General features: G+C 40.4%; 1 non-coding gene and 1 pseudogene across 1 annotated transcript; both read right to left on the reverse strand.

Moving 5' to 3' along the window:
* Positions 1–18,211, reverse strand: part of LOC130963521 (uncharacterized) — a 72,685-nt pseudogene that overhangs the window by 28,756 nt on the left and 25,718 nt on the right.
* LOC130949783 (small nucleolar RNA R71) lies at positions 16,074–16,181 on the reverse strand. The gene has a single exon (XR_009073459.1). It is a non-coding gene; the product is annotated as a small nucleolar RNA R71 (small nucleolar RNA).

Below are 18,211 nucleotides of genomic sequence, written 5' to 3' on the forward strand. Positions count from 1 at the left end.
GAAAAGCAAAAGAACATGAAATAGGTACTTGTTTTGCAGTAATGGAGAATAGGTTGAGGCTTTGGAGATGCTCCATCTTCTGAATCTCTGCTTTCCTACTGTCTTCTTCATCAAACACGCAAGGCTCCTTCCATGGCAAGCTGTATGTAGGGTTTCACCGTTGTCAGTGGCTACCTCCCATCCTCTCAGTGAAAACGTTCCTATGCTCTGTCACAGCATGGCTAATCATCTGTCGGTTCTCGGTCAGGCCGGAATAGAATCCATTGATTCTTTTGCGTCTGTCACTAACGCCCCGCCTGCTAGGAGTTTGAAGCACGTCACAGTCATTCAGTCATTGAATCCTACTCAGAATACCACAGACAAGGTTTAGACCTTCCGGATTCTCTTGAATGCCGCCATTAGCTCTAGCTTATACCACGAAGATTCTGGTTAAGGAATCCAAGAGATATCTACTCAATCTAAAGTAGAACAGGGGTGGTTGTCAGGCACATGTTCATAGTTGAGAATGATGATGAGTGTCACGGATCATCACATTCATCCGGGTTAAGAGCAAGTGATATCTTAGAATGGAAGCAAGCATGATTGAATAAGAAACAGTAGTAATTGCATTAATCCATCAAGACACAGCAGAGCTCCTCACCCCCAACCATGGGGTTTAGAGACTCATGCCGTGGAAGGTATACAATGAAATGTGTAAAAATGTCATGATGTTCAGATACAATGTCAAAAGATCATATTAATAGTAGACTAGTAACCTAGGGTGTACAGAAATGAGTAAATGACGTAAAAATCCACTTCTGGGTCCACTTAGTGTGTGCTTGGGCTGAGCAGTGAAGCATTTTCGTGTAGAGACCTTTTCTGGAGTTAAACGCCAGCTTTCATGCCAGTTTGGGCGTTTAACTCCAAGTTTCATGCCAGTTCCAGCGTTAAACGCTGGAAATTCTGAGGCTGATTTGCCACGCCGGTTTGGGCCATCAAATCTTGGGCAAAGTATGGACTATCATATATTGCTGGAAAGCCCAGGATGTCTACTTTCAAACGCAGTTGAGAGCGTGCCAATTGGGCTTCTGTAGCTCCAGAAAATTCACTTCGAGTGCAGGGAGATCAGAATCCAACAGCATCTGCAGTCCTTTTCAGTCTCTGAATCAGATTTTTGCTCAGAACCTTCAATTTCAGTCAGAAAATACCTGAAATCACAGAAAAACACACAAACTCATAGTAAAGTCCAGAAAAGTGAATTTTAACTAAAAACTAATAAAAATATAATAAAAACTAACTAAAAGATACTAAAAACATACTAAAAACAATGCCAAAAAGGGTACAAATTATCCGCTCATCAGATGTACCACGAAATAGTGGTGCATCAAATCTTCCAACACTTAAACATTAGCATGTCCTCATGCTAACCTCAAGGAGTTAGAAAGAATGAATGGGGAAAGTAAGACTCATGCAATGCAACCTATATATGTGAATGCAACTATATGATGAAATGTCTATGCCTACTTGGTTAAGGAAATGAACAAGTTCTCCAAGATAAATAAAATTCATATTCCACTAACTCAAATCACACAATAAAATATAAGTAAGCTTGTGAGAAGATGGCTTATGAAAGCTGGGAACATAGAGTCAAGCGTTGAACCCTCACTGGAAGTGTATACGTATTCTAATCACTCAAGTGTATAGGGTAATCCGCTCTAGTCTCCTCTACTCATGCATTCTAAAATTTTTTCTTTATCTAACCAATCAAAAAATATTTAGTGCACACATGCAAACATCATGAGGTCTTTTTCAATGTTGTAATGGGGCTTAGGTAAGGGTGAGGATAAATGTATGGCCAAGTGAGCTAAGAATTGAATCCTTGATTAACCTAAGTTTTCACCTAACGCACACACATTTCCTATGCTTCTAAATTCATGCCTAACTACCCACAGTCTCACATTGTGTTTTTCACCTACTCATGTATTTAAATGTTCTTCTATTTTATCTCATATGCATTGATCTTCTTATTGAACTTAGCATTGGGGTGCTTTTATTCCCCTAAATTTGGATTTTTTTTTAGGTAAAAATCATTTCAATGCATATGGTTTTTCTAGTTTCATATGAGTAGGCACCCAAATTCTCTATATTTAAATGAAGTGAAAATACAACACATTCCTATTAACCTAGGTTCCCACAGTTTCCCACACTTAATCGATACACAATCTCTATCTTTAGCTAACCAAAGATTCAATTGGAGTAATTAATTATTTTTTCGTTTAAGGCTAGTGATGTGGTGACATATAGAACAAATGAGGATTAAAAAGCTCAAAGTGGTAAACAAAGGTAAATGGGGGTGGTAGGCCATTTGGGATAAGTGAGCTAATAACAAATGACGACCTCAATCACATATAAGCATGAAAATACACAAAATAATGGACATATAGAATGGAACAAATCATAGATTGTAATCATAGAGGAGAGAAAACACACAAGAATAAAAATAATGGTCAAATCATGTAACCATACAATTATGCTCAAAATCTCACTGGGTTGTGTATTCTAGCTCTAAACCATGTTACAAATTACAATCTTCAGACAAGTTAAACTTAGAATAGGTATTTGAATTAGTGAAATTGTCGAAAATAGGGTCTTGAAAAGAAACTTATTATTTTTCAACCAAGTAAAACATACATGCAAAAACTTATCACTATGCAATCTATCCTATCTAACAAAAGAGAAAATAACCTATTGGTGTTAAGAAAAAGCAATTACCTCCAGAAGTCAGGTACTGACCAACCTCCCCACACATAAAGCTTGGCACCGTCCTCGGTGCCATCAGTCAGGAAGAAAGGGGGGCTGGTAACAGCATCTCCACAGTCGGGGTCGTCATGGCTCCCAGTGCTGGTAGGTGAAGTGGAGTCCGGAGTGTCTAGTTTTGCTTCCGGTGGGTAGTTCCCAACAATCAGCTCCTTGAGGTATATAAATCGGTGCTTGTTATGGCGCTCCATTCGCTTTGCCTGCCAGTCTACCCGGTCCAACTTCTGAAGTATCTGAAGGAGCAGGTGATTTGTTTAAGGTGCTTGTAATGTGGAAGGAGAATGAATATCTCTGGCCAAGTTTACAGTCCGGCTGGTAGTGGTTGCTGAGGGTCTGATGTACTTTCCGTTGGGGACATACTAATCATCCTACAGAATTATGGCCTTGGTGTCCCCAGCTCTGTAGGAGACTCTGGCTGCTGAGACTAGATATCTGAAACCAAGGCGGGAAAGGGTAGGTTGCTCGCAATCTGTACGTGTCCTATGGCTTGCCAGAGGTGTCGCATTAAATTGAGAGGCTGGTCTATAAGGATACACCAGATGAGAACAGCCATGTCTGTAGTGAAGGAGGACTCGTGAGTGCTCGAAAAGACATAGTGGGACATGATCTGCGCCCACACTCGAGCCTCCAAGGTAAGTGCTGAAGCCAATATGCCTTTAGGTCGGGATCGATGGTATCCATAGATCCATCTGCCGCCAGGTTGTGCTATAACTCTGAGGACGTCGTCCCAATCAAATTGGTATGTCTGGCACTTGACAGAGGATTCTTGGTATGCATCCAATCCTTCTGCAGCAGGGGAGAGATCTAAAGCTCGCTGAATGGCCCCTTTAGATATAAGGACTTGCTTTTGATGGACATAGACAGACTGCAGGGCTGGCATGTAAAAATTGGAGTAGAATTCAACTACCCATGAGAGGTTGACCTGCTGTGGCTACCTCCGTAAGAATCCCCATTGTCTACGCTCAATGCGAGGCTCTACAAGATCAACAATGTGGGTAGGGAGGATGAGTAGGTGCTCATTGTTGTAGTTTTGCTCAGCCAGGATGGGGAACATCTGCTCACAGTAGCGGTTAGTGAACCGCGTAGTGTCCTTTGTTGGAAAGCTTTTTCGATTCCATCGACCTTGATGATCCTTTTGACCCGCTTTATTGATGGCTTGACTGATGTTGAGGATGGTTCCGCAGCTGGTGCTCTTTTCATTTCTCTCCTTGCCGGTGACTTGTTAGAGGCTTTCTCTTTACCCTTCCTGGTGGCCATCCTGAAAAGGGAGAAAAGAAAGGGACATGAAATCAAATAGCTCGAACCGGGATGAGGAATATACAAGTGATAATCAATTCTAAGGAAAAAAAGAATGTCGTAAACACATAGTCGCGAATCCATGTAATTAGGACATCAATGGAAATATAGCATGAGAAATTGAGACCATTAGATGCAAGATGTTTATTAGCATGCCAGAAAAGGCATAAGTAGCATAATAAAAGATTGCAAGGGTTTTGTTAAAAGCAGGCAGTATAGTAGAAGAGTAGAATAATTAATAATTCACAATGCCATACGGGCTTTTTCACAAACACTTGGTATGCATGTAAAATATATTCAGGAAAGTATGGAATCCATCATGCATGCAATCCAAAAATTAATGTAAATTGTCAAATCACTCCTTAATATATCCAGAAGCAAATATAGAAGAAAACAATTACCCATTTAAATTTTGAATACCAATTAAAAGAATACAAAAGGAAGAGATAAATAGTAAGAAGGAAAGAAAGAAGATAGGAAGAAAGAACCTTGAGAAGAAGATGAAAACAGAGGGATAATGGAGGGTCTGAGTGGGAAAGAAGTAAGAGGAAAATAAGAAGAAGATAGAAAAGATAGAAGAAGAAAGGAGGAAGAAGAAAGAAATTAGGATTGGAGAAAGAATAAGAAATATGGGCGGCGTGCTGTTTCAATTGTGCGTCGCGTGCAACGCATACGCGTGGGGCGCGCTAATTTAAAGTGAGCGTACGCATTTGGGATGCGTGCGCGTGATATTGGTTGTGCGAATGGCGCGAAGGCAGCCCCGCACACATACAACTCTCTGCTTGATATGCATGAGAGCCAAAATTGCATATGACGCGTGCACGTCAAGGCCGCACACGCGTGACTGGCCATTGTGGGAAAGCGACGCGCACGCGTCAGGGACGCGTCCACGTGATAGGGCTTATGCTCCCAGTCCCATTCCAGCGCTACACCATCATAAATCTCTGGCCATACAAACATGTATGCCGATTTCCAGGGCGACGCATACGTGTCAGGGACGCTTACGCGTGGACTACTGAGAGCACAAGCGACGCGTACGCGTGATTGTGTTTGTGCTTCTAGCACTCTTCCAGCGCCACTCCTATCCAACTTTCTGTTCAATCCTTCTTATTCTCACACTCACATACAACGCGTACGCGTCGTGGACGCTCGCGCGTCGAGGTGCCATTTTTTTATGATGAATGCAGGTGATAATGCATAATGTATGTAGTGATAATGAGAAGACTCACTAAAATAAACTAAAAAGAGAGGAACGATCATACCATGGTGGGTTGTCTCCCACCTAGCACTTTGCTTTAACGTCCTTAAGTTGGATGGTCCACAAGCTCAGTCTTCTGCTGTTGGTGGATTCTCCAAGAGGAAGATCTCTAATTCTTTGTTGTTCTTCATCTTCTCGCCATGTTACAGCTTCATGCGATGTCCATTGACTTTGATGAAATTGGAGCTTGAAGAATGACTCAGGTGAAAGACTCTGTATGGCTTCGCCTTTTCTGCTCTGTAGGGACCTTCCCATCTGATCTCAGCATGCTTGCCATGAGACTCAACCTGGAGTTGTAAAGAAGGACCAAGTCCCCAGGTCGGAACTCTCTCCTCTTGATGTGCTTGTCATGCACAGCATTCACCTTTTCTTTGTAGAGCATGGAGTTGTCATATGCTTTGAGGCGAAGGCTCTCTAATTCTTGTAGTTGCAGCTTCCTTTTAGCTCCCGCTTTCTCAAATCCCATGTTGCATTCTCTTACCGCCTAGAAAGATTTGTGCTCTACCTCCACTGGAAGGTGACAAGCTTTGCCATAGACCAGGCGGAATGGACTCATTCCTATGGGTGTCTTGTATGCTGTCTGGTAAGCCCAGAGCGCATCAACAAGTCTGGTGCTCCAGTCCTTCTGATGAGGCTTGACTATCTTCTGCAATATGCGCTTTATCTCTCTGTTAGACACCTCGGCTTGCCCATTGGTTTGGGGATGGTAAGCTGTTGCTGTCTTGTGAATGATGCCGTGTTTCTTCAGTAAGCTTGTTAATCTCCTGTTACAAAAGTGAGTCCCTTGATCACTCACGATTGCTCGTGGTGATCTGAAGCGACAGATAATATGATTTCTAACAAAAGAGACAACAGTGTTAGCATCATCAGTACGGGTGGGAATAGCTTCCACCCATTTAGAAACATAATCCACAGCTAACAGTACATATAAGAAACCATTAGAGTTTGGAAATGGACCCATGATGCGCTATAAACTGAGTATAGCTACGATTAAGGAAATTGCACGATCGGCAAAATTCCTTCCGGCAAGTGCACCGGTTATCGTCAAGTAAAAACTCACAATAGAGTGAGGTCGAATCCCACAAGGATTGGTTGAGTGAGCAATTCGAATCAGAAGTTTGGTTAGTTGAGCGAAATCAAGAATTGGATGTGAATTGCATAAAGTAAATTGGCGGGAAATGTAAATTGCAAGGAAATGAAATTAGCAGAATCTTAAATTGCGAGAAATTAAGTGCTAAAAGTTAAATTGCTGAAATTAAAAGGGAATTGGGGAGGATTTGCATAAATTGAAATTGCAGAATGTAGATAGAAAAGGTAGATCAGAGATGGGGAGTTCATTGGGGTCAGGAGATATTGAAATCTCCGAATCAAAACATTTTCATCTCTTCCTCAACCAATGCATTCATTGAATCTTGCTTGGCAATCTTATATGATTGGATCCCAATTCCTTGGCTCACCAATTCTCTCTAAAAACAAACAAATTCCCAATCCCTTGGTTTAAATGTTCATAAGAAGAGATGAAGCTTGATCACTGATTATACCACACAATTTCATGGACCACAATTTGGTAGGATTACATGTCACAATATCCATCCAAACCCCAATCCAATTCACTGTGAGAAAGCTTCTCTAGCATGAATCCTCCATTCCTTTCCCAAGGTTCTGAAGGATTCCAATTATGGATAATTTCTTTCCCAAGACAATTACCCAATGGATTTAGATCGAGAAGCTTTCTAACAAAATTCAAGAGAAAAGATTGAAGAAGAAGATAAAACTATTATTGATTCATTGAATTACAATAGAGCTCCCTAACCCAATGAAAGGGGTTTAGTGAGTCATAGCTCAGAATTCAATTACACAATATGAAAAGTTCTAAAGTGTCGAAAAGTTCCTAAAAATCAAAAAGTATCAACTAACTTAAATTCTATCCTATTTATACACTTTCTAAATTGAGCTTCTGTTGTGTTCCTTGGGCTTTGAGGCCTTTCCTTGATTTCCTTTTGCTTTAGGCTTATGGTCCAAAATCCTGATGAGGCTGTGATTCACATCTGTAACATTTATTGAGCAAACTTAGTGATAAACAAGTAATGACACAAGACTCAACAAATGGATGCTCCAGACTCATCAATTCTTGAAGCCCAATCCCATAAACCATGATATTCAATTGGGTTTCATGCCATAATAAGTTTAAGTTAATATTTGTGCTCAATTGCTAACTTAAACTTCAATATAATTGGCCCAGAAACCTTTTCAAATGGTGGTGTTTAAGTTGAAGTTTAAGTTTTAGTTTAAGGTCAAACTAAAACTTAAACGTGGAATTGGAAGAAAGCATCCCAAGAGTGTACATAGTCGAACACGTTTAACCTCCAGTTTGAGGTCAAACTGGAGGTTAAACTTGGAAATGAAGAAGGCAACCCCTGGAGGCAATTTGGATCGACCACGTTTAACCTCCAGTTTGAGGTCAAACTGGAGGTTAAACTTGGAAATGAAGAACACACCCTGGAGGCAAAAAACTATCGAACACGTTTAACCTCCAGTTTGAGGTCAAACTGGAGGTTAAACTTGGAAATGAAGAACACACTATAGAACACGTTTAACCTCCCTTTCTTGAGTCGTCACTTTGTTCTCTTGTCAACCTTGCCAATTTGATGCCAAATATAGACTATTATACCTCGTTGGAAAGCTATGGATGTCAGCTTTCTAACGCAACTGGAAGCACCTCAATTGGATCTCTATAGCTCACGTTATACTCCAAGGAAGGTGAAGAGGTCAGCTGGCCTGATTGCATGTTGGTTCTATGCTCTTCTATGCACATTACGGGGCTGTTTTCTCCCTCAATTTTTAGTATCCACCATGCATGCCATATATGCTTGGAAAGCTCTAGATGTATTCTTTCCAATGCATTTTGAATCACCTCTTTTGGAGTTTTGTAGCTCAAGTTATTTACGTTTGAAGAAGGCATGGTCAAGCTGTTCCATATAACACGTTTAAGCTCCAGTTTAAGGTTAAACTGGAGCTTAAACGTGGAAATGCTCCTGGTGCCTTTCTTACTTCTGGCGTTTAACCTCCAGTTTGAGGTCAAACTGGAGGTTAAACGTGGAATGCTTCTTGGTGAGAAAAGAAAGTGTCGAACACGTTTAACCTCTAGTTTGAGGTTAAACTGGAGGTTAAACGTGGAAATGCTTTTGTGCCTCCCTTAGTTCAATTCTCATTCTGGCGTTTAACCTCCAGTTTGAGGTCAAACTGGAGGTTAAACGTGGAATGCTTCTTAGTGCCCTCTCTCATTCTGGCGTTTAACTTCCAGTTTGAGGTCAAACTGGAGGTTAAACGCCAGTTACAGCATTTCCTCTCTTCTCAAGATTTTGGCGTTTAAGCTCCAGTTTAACCTTAAACTGGAGCTTAAACGTCCTATTTGATATTCAAGCTTCCTTTATTGATTTTGTTGCTTCCTTGCCTAGCCTCTTCTTCCCTGAAATCATCCCAACAATTGCATCAAAGTCTTGCAAAATTTCATGAGAAATCATCCATTCATAGCATTCAAGTAATATAACTAAAAACTCATGAATTTGCATCATAATCATAATGTTTTGGATGGTTCATTGCTTTGTTGTTCATTTAACCATTCTTGGTTACTTTAAGCTCAAGAAAATGCATAAAACAACTAAATCTAACAGAAAAATGCTAGTGAAACTAGCCTAAGATGCCTTGGCATCAACCCATAAAGTCAATGCCCCAAACATAAAAAATTTCACAGAATAGCATAAGCTGCTGGGGCATCTCATCCCTCTTGGATATATTACCAAACCTTTGGCATGGGGGACAAGATTTACAGAAGGCAGTAGCATCCTTAAAAAGAGTGGGCCACCAGAATCCACAGTCTAATATTTTTCTAGCTGTTCTTTTAGGGCCAAAATGTCCAACACTCTCATAGGAGTGTCAGGCCTCTAAAATTGACTAGAATTCTGATTGAGACACACACCTTCTAATTATCTGGTCAGCACCATACCTCCACAAATATGGGTCATCCCATATTTAATATTTGGACTCACTTTTCAACTTGTCCCTTTGATGCTTAGTAAAATTAGGAGGGAATGTATGACTAACTAGATAATTAGCTATAGGTGCATACCAAGGGATTACTTCAGATATTACCTGCAAGTTATCAAATGGAAAAGCATCATTGACAGGAGTGGAGTCATCCTTGATGTGCTCAAGGCGACTCAAGTGGTCCGCCACTAAATTCTGGGAACCACTCCTATCTTTAATCTCTAAATCAAATTCTTGCAGTAACAATATCCAACGTATCAACCTTGGTTTGGACTCATTTTTAGCTAATAAATATTTTAGAGCTACGTGGTCTGAGTACACTACCACCTTAGTACCAAGTAAGTAGGCTCGGAATTTATCCAAAACAAAAATAATAGCTAGAAGCTCTTTTTCAGTGGTAGTGTAATTAGACTGAGTAGCGTCTAGTGTCTTAGAAGCATAAGCAATTACAAAAGGATCCTTACCTTCGCGTTGAGCCAGCACTGCTCCTACTGCATGGTTGGAGGCATCACACATAATCTCAAAAGGCTGGCTCCAGTCTGGTCCTCTCACAATAGGGGCTTGAGTTAAAGCGATCTTCAGCTTATCAAACGCTTCCATACAGTCCTTACTCAGCTCCAACTCAACATCCTTCTACAGCAGTCTGGATAAAGGCAAAGCTACCTTATTAAAGTCCTTGATAAATCTCCAGTAAAAACCTACATGGCCAAGGAATAAACTGACTTCCCTCATGGAGGAGGGGTAAGGTAAACTAGAAATGACATTTATCATTGCTGGATCTACAGAAATACCAGTATTAGAAACAACGTGTCTGATAAACCACTATTTTATGGTTTATCTTGTGCTCAATTGAGTGGTTTTTATCAACTCTTTACTCACTTATTCATACAATTCGCATGTTTTACATTTTCCTTCCTGATTTTGTGCTATGATTGAAAACATGCTTCTTTGATCTTATATTTGCTTATTATTAATTCTCTCTTATTACCATTAAATGCCTTGATATGTGTGTTAAGTGTTTTCAGATATTATAGGACAGGAATGGCTTGGAGGATGGAAAGGAAGCATGCAAAAGTGGAAGGAATACAAGAAGTTGATGAAGTTGTTAAGTTGTCTAGCCTGACCTCTTTGCACTCAAATGGCTATAACTTTAGCTACAGAGAGCCAAACAACGCGATTTGATTTGATATATAATAAGCCATAGTTGCCCTGATGCTAGGTGACGCGAACGCGTGATTCACGCGGACACGTCGCATCTGCAAATTTCAACCCGCGCGGCCGCGTGGGCGACGCCTCCACGTCACTTGGCCGCGACCTGTACGGACCAGAAAGCACTGGAAGTGACTTCTGGGATGTTTCTGACCCAGTTTTCGGTCCAGAGAATACAGATTAGAGGCTATAAAGTGGGGGAATGCATCCATTCAGATCATGCTTTTGATAATTCACTTTTCATGTTTTAGATGTAGTTTTTAGAGAGAGATGTTCTCTCCTCTCTCTTAGGATTTAGGTAGGATTTTTAGAAATTAGGATTTAGGACTTCTCTTAGTTTTAGGAGTGACTCTCGATCCCAGGTTCAAGGTTCTTTTACTTTACATTTATTTCTTATTTTCAGATACTTGAATGCTTATATTAGTTATGTTGCCTATTTGGCTTATGCCACATTCATGATGATTTCCCTATTTGATGATATTTGAGGTATTTCAGTTTAATATTGCTTTCTTTTGTTTATGCTATTGATTATTCTCAATCTGAAGATATTTTATTCTAATAGATTTAATTTCTTTTCTTTTTGGTCTTGGTTAAGAAATCAGTAACTCAAGAGTTATCTTAGCTCAATATAATTGATAACTGTTATCCTGCTAATTGAGCTGAACTTCAATAATCCCAACCTTTTCTTAGGAAATAAATAGGATTCGAAGGTCTAACTAATTAGTCCCTTAACTTTCCTTTGCTTTAGCAAAGGTTAACCAAGTGGAATTAAGATTCAACTTTCATTATTATTGATAAGAATAACTAAGTCTGGACTTCCAATTTCTCCTACCTTGCCAAAGGGTTTGCTTTACAGTATTTATTTATTTTAATTGTCAATTAAAGCATTTGCCATATTTATTCCTCATTCTCAAAACCCCAATTTTACCTTTTTCACAGCCAATAATAAGAACATACCTCCCTGCATTTCCTTGAGAAGACGACCCGAGGTTTAAATACTCGGTTATCAATTTTAAAGCGGTTTGTTACTTGTGACAACCAAAACGTTTGCACGAAAGGATTTTTGTTGGTTTAGAAACTATATTTACAACGCGACTATTTTTATAAAATTCTTTACTAGCAAAAATCCTAACGTCAAAATGGCGCCGTTGCCAGAAAATTGCAAACGTGTGCCTTATTATTGGTTATTGTAAATATTTTTCAAAAAAATATATATTTTTCTTTTACTTGTTTATTTGTTTCTCCTTTTTCCCCCTTATTACTGATAACTACTATGAATTCTCACCCCTCTCGCTTTGAGTTTGGTTCTAACTTTGTTGAAGGAAATAGAAACCACAGCAGAAATATGCATCAAGGTCAATCCAATCAAGAATGGATGGAGTCAAGAGGATCTAATCAACCCTTTAGGCAACAACACCCTCCAAGATATCATGGACAACGACCCTTCTACAATGCATACCCAGCTGAAAGATATGGTGGACAACCTTGTAACTACCAACAAGCCCCACCCCGTGCCTATAGACCATCCTCTCAACATAACCTCGAACCACCACACTCACAAGCTTCTTTTCACCATTCACTACCACATGATCCTTATCCACCCCAACACCAATCCAATTACTCCCAAGAACCACCACTCCCCCATACACCATACCCATATCCATCAAAGCCAGAATCACAGGTTCGCCTTGAAAAATCAATAAAACATTTTACTACAACCCTTCATCAACTGGAGCAAGCAATAAATCAATTATCTTTCAGACGTTCAGCCCCTCAACAGACTCCCATGGCTTTATCTGGATAATCCAATGAAGAACGCAGTACAAAGAAGACGCTAGAAGCTCCAGTGAACAACATAGAGCATAACTTCGTATTGGAACAAGTAGAGGAAGCTGTCATTGCAGAAGAAGAAGAGTTGGTTGAAGATTTAGGAGACGTCGAACCGCCACTAAATCCAGAGTTATGGAGAATTCCGTCAAGGATGTTACAATTGATGCTGAGGAGGATTTTGCACCACCTCCACTGCAAATATCTTATGAAGAATTGAACGGAATAACCCAGGACGCAGGCTTCCTTGATGATGATGATCGCGAGTCCTGTTCTCTTAGTGACGAATTTGCATCCGCAAGTGAATTCTTTGAGACAGAAGAATCTTCCCCGACTGAATATGAAGATGATGCTAAGTTAGATTTTTCTCAACCTCCAATATATGACTTGAGCGATGATGAGGGAGAAATTGAAGACTATGATCAAGATATGGTTGAAGTGGAAGAATTCACAGAAGATTATAAGGGAGTAGAACTTACAGAACCATTGGAAACACCTATCTCACGGCAATTACCACCAATTACAAACTACAAGTGGGTAACACCTTTACCTTTTATCTTTACTTTTCCACTTGAATATTGTTTACTTGAAACAGATGGCCAGCTTAGAGCTCTCTGCGGTTTTAAGAGGAAAATGGATATGACTCGCACTCAGCGCTGGTATGCAAGATTCAATAAGGTTTCGCACTTCAACTTGAGGTGCAAGAATTGGTGTCAAGCTCAATTTAAAGGATCTCGGAAGCTGTTTGGTCACGGCAGTGAGAATTCAGATTACTCATCACCCGACTGGACCAATGTAGATCAAGACAAAGACGGGTGTAGAAGCAAGGTTTGGGACCCCAGAATTCATTCTGGCAATCAACACTCTTGGGGCCTTGTTACTTGCTTTAACTTACTTGAAGGCTTTCTGCGCCTAGTTTGGGATCCCGGAGGCTACTGGCATTCCAAGCACTGGTGGAGATTCCTAGATCAGTACAAGCATAAACCACCATAACAGGGAGCTCACCAAATGTCTAACTTAAGGACTTTAACTAAAAGTGCTAGGTGGGAGACAACCCACCATGGTATGATCGTTTCTTTTTCATTTTTATCTAGTTTTATTTGTTTTCGATTTTTATTTTATTTTATTGTATTGAACCTGGAATTTTGCATAACATTCATATTAGCATTGCATTCTGCATACTGCATTATTAAAAAAAAAGCACGCACGCGATGCGGCAGCGTCGCTGACGCGTCCGCGTCACATATGCGTTGCGAAGAAGAGAAATCGAACAGAGAGTCACGCTGGAGCGTGGCTGGAGGCGTGCCAGTGGCACAAATTGTCCCACACGACTCCGTCGTTGACGCGTCCGCGTCACATGGGAATAATGGCCTCCCATGCGACCGCGTGCCCCACGCGGCCGCGTGCCCTGATTTTCGACGTAAAAAGGGGTGCACAACGAAATATTGTGCGAGAGTGGTGCTGGATTGGTGCTGGACGCACAATCTCTATCATGCGATCGCTGATAAACCACTATTTTATAGTTTATATTGTGTTTAATTGTGTGGTTTTGTCGTATTCCTTACCCACTTATTCATCAATTTAGCATGTATTTAGATTTCCTTCCTGAATTTAGTACATGTTTGAAAATTACTTCCTAGAGACTTTAATTATTTAATTTTAATTCTCCTTTATTCCATTCGATGCCGTAATCTGTGTGTCAAGTGTTTCAGGCTTTAAAGGGCATGAATGAGTCGGAGATTGGAGAGGAAGCTAGCAAAAATAGAAGGAACACAAGAATTTGAGGAGATAACAAGCAAAAAGTGACGCGGTCGCATGGCTCATGCGACCGCGCGAAAGAGCGCAAATCGCAGTAACGCAGCCGCATGGCTTGCGCGGCCGCGCAGATTGGAAAGCACAAGCAACGCGGTAGCGTGGACGACGCGAATGCGTGAAGAGGAAAAGCGCAAGCGATGCGTCCGCATGGACGACGCGATCGCGTGACATGCGCGATCTGGATAATCTGCGGAATCCGAAACCAGCGATTTTGGACCCTATTTCGGCCCAGTTTTTGGCCCGGAACAGCAGACTAGAGTCAGAGAATATGCAGAAACAACAGAGACACATTCATTCAGTAGTTTAGATCTAGTTTTTCACTCTCTTAGGTTTTTCTCTCTAGTTTCTAGAATTTTAATTTTCAATTGGTCTTAGCATTGGAACATTGAGAAGAGTTATTTCCTCATCAAGACTTCATCACTCTAGTTTGTTCTCTTAACTTGGTTTTATTCTTCCACGTTCTTTGTTATGTTCAATTTTGTCATTCAGATATTTTTATGATTAATTGATGCAAGGATTATTTCTTTTTAATTTAATTTCAATTCCAATAATCATGTCTTCTTTTAATTCCCTTTTATGTGCCATGGATTCTTTATTTACAATGCGTGAGTAGTTTCATTACTTGATGGGGAATTGATTAAAAGGAACTCTTGAGTTGGAAGGATTGAAGGAAAAAATTTGTAGTTGGGTTAATTGTTGGATTGCTATCCTGTCACCAACGCCAATCCCTTTGAACTAAGTGGGTTGTAACTCGTGAACAGATCTGGCATTCCAACTTGTTTGACTTTCCCTTACCTAGTAAAGGATAACCAAACAGAGTAACCATTAATTATAAATCAATCTTAAAAATCATTCCATCAATGATAGAGATTCTAACCAATCAATTCCTAGTCAAGGCTTTTATTTTTATTATTTACAATTCCTCAATTTAAATCCCAATTTACTTAGCTCAACTTTTTGGAATATCTGATTAATAAAACAGCACACTTTTCTGCAACTCGTTGGGAGACGACCTGGGACTTAAAACTCCCAGTAATTTTAATTTAAACTTTCTGTGACATATTTCTAAATTGATAGGCAGATTTTCGGTGAGTTAAGAACTATACTTGCAACGTAACCATTTTAATAAATTTTTAATTCACCAGCTTCTGCACTCCATCAATTTTTGGCGTCGTTGCCGGGGAGTTGCAATAGAGTGCTAATTTTATTAATTAGAATCTATTTACTTGCATTTTATTTAATTTTGCTACTATGAGCTGCATGTTTCTTCCGTCAAATGACACGTTCACTTCCTAATCCGCGCTTGCTAATATTCGATCCTGAAATTGAATGAACAATTTCACGAATAAGGCGAGAACAGCGTAGGTTAGTCCGCTCTGAGGGCGGATCTGAAAGTGAATCTGAGGAAGAAACCAGCCCCCGTTCTACTGATTCGGTTGTTTTACGTGCAGAAAACATGGCAGCTAGAAGAGTTACCATTCAGGAGGAAGGAGCTCCTGATTTTACAATGCAACTGTTTCAAGCGCATCATCCAGTGGTAGCTACGGATTTTGAAATAAAGACCGCACTGCTAAATTTGATGCCCAAGTTTCATGGCCTACCTGCTCAAGAGCCTATCAAGCACTTGAGAGATTTCCAGGCAGCCTGTTCTACTGTCAGGCGTGATGGCACTGATGAAACTTCAATTCTGCTGAAAGCTTTTCCGTTCTCTCTTGAGGGAAAAGCAAGAGAGTGGTACTACACTCAACCTCTAGCAAATGTATCCAACTAGGATACACTCAGAAAGGAGTTTCTGGAGAAATTCTTTCCATCTGAAGTTACTGATAAACTGAGGAAGGATATCTCTACAATTGTTCAGGATGACAATGAGACTCTCTTTGAATACTGGGAGCGCTTCAATAATCTTCTGGAAGCATGCCCCCACCACATGATTGACAAGATCGTGCTACTCAGCTATATCACACAAGGTATGAGGCCCCAAGATAAGACCATATTGGATGTGCCAGCAATGGGTCTATGAAGAAGTACAAGACTACTGATGAAGCTTGGCAATTGATCAGTGATTTAGCTGAATCTACTCGGAACCACAGACAAAAGCAAGGCCATTCAAGGGCCGTTGCAGAAGTATCTTCTGGCATAGAGACTGCTGCTCTAAATCGAAGCATCTGTGAGATGACCAACCTGCTGAAGCAAATGCAGTTAAATCAACAAGCTCAGCAAACTCAACCGCAGCAAAACCAACAACTAGTTCCACAAAGAATTTGCGGAATTTGTGCTGATTACAGCTATTACACTGATGAATGCCCTCAGCTCCAACAAGAAGACAACATGGTGGCATCCACTCACAACTTCTATGACCGCCCCAACCAAGGGTACAATCAAAGTGGAAATAATAACCATGGATGGCAGGACAATTCAAACCAGAATTGGAGGGACAACAATAATAGGGGAGGCAGAGATAATCAGGGAAATCAGAGGTGGAATAATTACAACAACAGGCAGCAAAATCAACCTTACCGAGCACCTCACCTGAGGCAAAACCAAGGACCACCGAACAATTAGCAGCAAACCTCTCAATTTACTCATTCTTCTGTATCTTCTAATGAAGATTTATTACAAGCTTTTGAGAAAAGACAACTGGCCATGGAAAATACCACCGTGAACAGTATTAATGCCAGTCTGAATGGTTTCACCTCTACTCTGCAAGCTTTTATGACACAACTTGGTTCAGCACAAAATTCCAGTAACCAACCTTTAAGCACCACTAGAATCCCCTCTCAACCATTACCCAATCCAAAGGGAGGCATTAATGCTATCACCCTGAGGTCCAGAACCACACTGCAGGAGAGGAATCAGGAGGAACCAAGCTCACCAGAATACGCCTCAGCTGAAGAGATGGTAGAAATTGAAGATGTTGAAGAGGAAGAGGATATACAGGACATAGCTGAAGAAGAGATAGCTCAACCATAGGAAGAAGCACAAAAAGGTGCAGGCACCACAGAAAACACTACTCCCATTCCGTTTTCACAACTTGCAAGGAAGCTTAGGAAGCAGCTGGAACCTGATCCTAAAATGGTAGAAATATTCAAAAAGGTTGAGGTAAATGTTCTCCTTTTTGATGTTATTCAGCAGGTACCTAAATATGCAAAGTTTCTAAAAGACTTATGTATCCATAAAGACAAAATTAATGAATTAGAAACTATTCCTTTAGGTAGTTCTATATCTGCTTTAATGGGAGGATTACCTGAAAAATGTAGTGATCCAGGTCCTTGCATAGTTAGTTGTACTATTGGTGGTGTAGTAATTTATGATTGCATGTGTGATTTAGGAGCATGTGTCAGTATAATGCCTTTGTCTATATATGATGTTTTAAGGCTCCCTCCCTTAAAAAGGTCGGCAGCTCGTTTTGTGTTAGCAGATAAAAGCATTATCACAGTGGCTGGAGTTGCTGAAGATGTTTTGGTGAACATTAAAGGGCTCACATTTTCCACTGATTTTTATATCTTGGAGATGCCCCATAATGATTCAGATAAGCCATCATCAATCCTACTTGGAAGACCATTCCTGAAGACATCAAAATTCAAATTGGATGCTTTTTCAGGGACATACTCCTTTGAAATAGATGGCCGCATAGTAATCTTCAATCTAAATAGAGTCATTGACAACCCCCCAGAAGATCGTTCTATCTTCCAGTGTGATGTCATAGACGAAAGTGTGGCTAAAGTTCAAAAGGAAGAGTTTGAAGAGAGGCACACTGGACAAGGTCCAAGTGTGGGTACCCTCTTAACTGACAATAAGAACACTTCGCCATTTTCACAAGCCCCAGATAACCCAGAGCCTGCCCATGATCAAAAGTTAGAATTGAAACCTCTCCCTCCACATCTCAAATATGCTTACCTTGAGGATGAGCAGAAGCTTCTGGTTATTATTGCAGGAGAACTGACTTCTCAACAAGAAGAACAA

Source organism: Arachis stenosperma, chromosome 1, assembly GCF_014773155.1.
Source record: "Arachis stenosperma cultivar V10309 chromosome 1, arast.V10309.gnm1.PFL2, whole genome shotgun sequence".
Classification (NCBI taxonomy): Eukaryota; Viridiplantae; Streptophyta; class Magnoliopsida; order Fabales; family Fabaceae; genus Arachis; species Arachis stenosperma.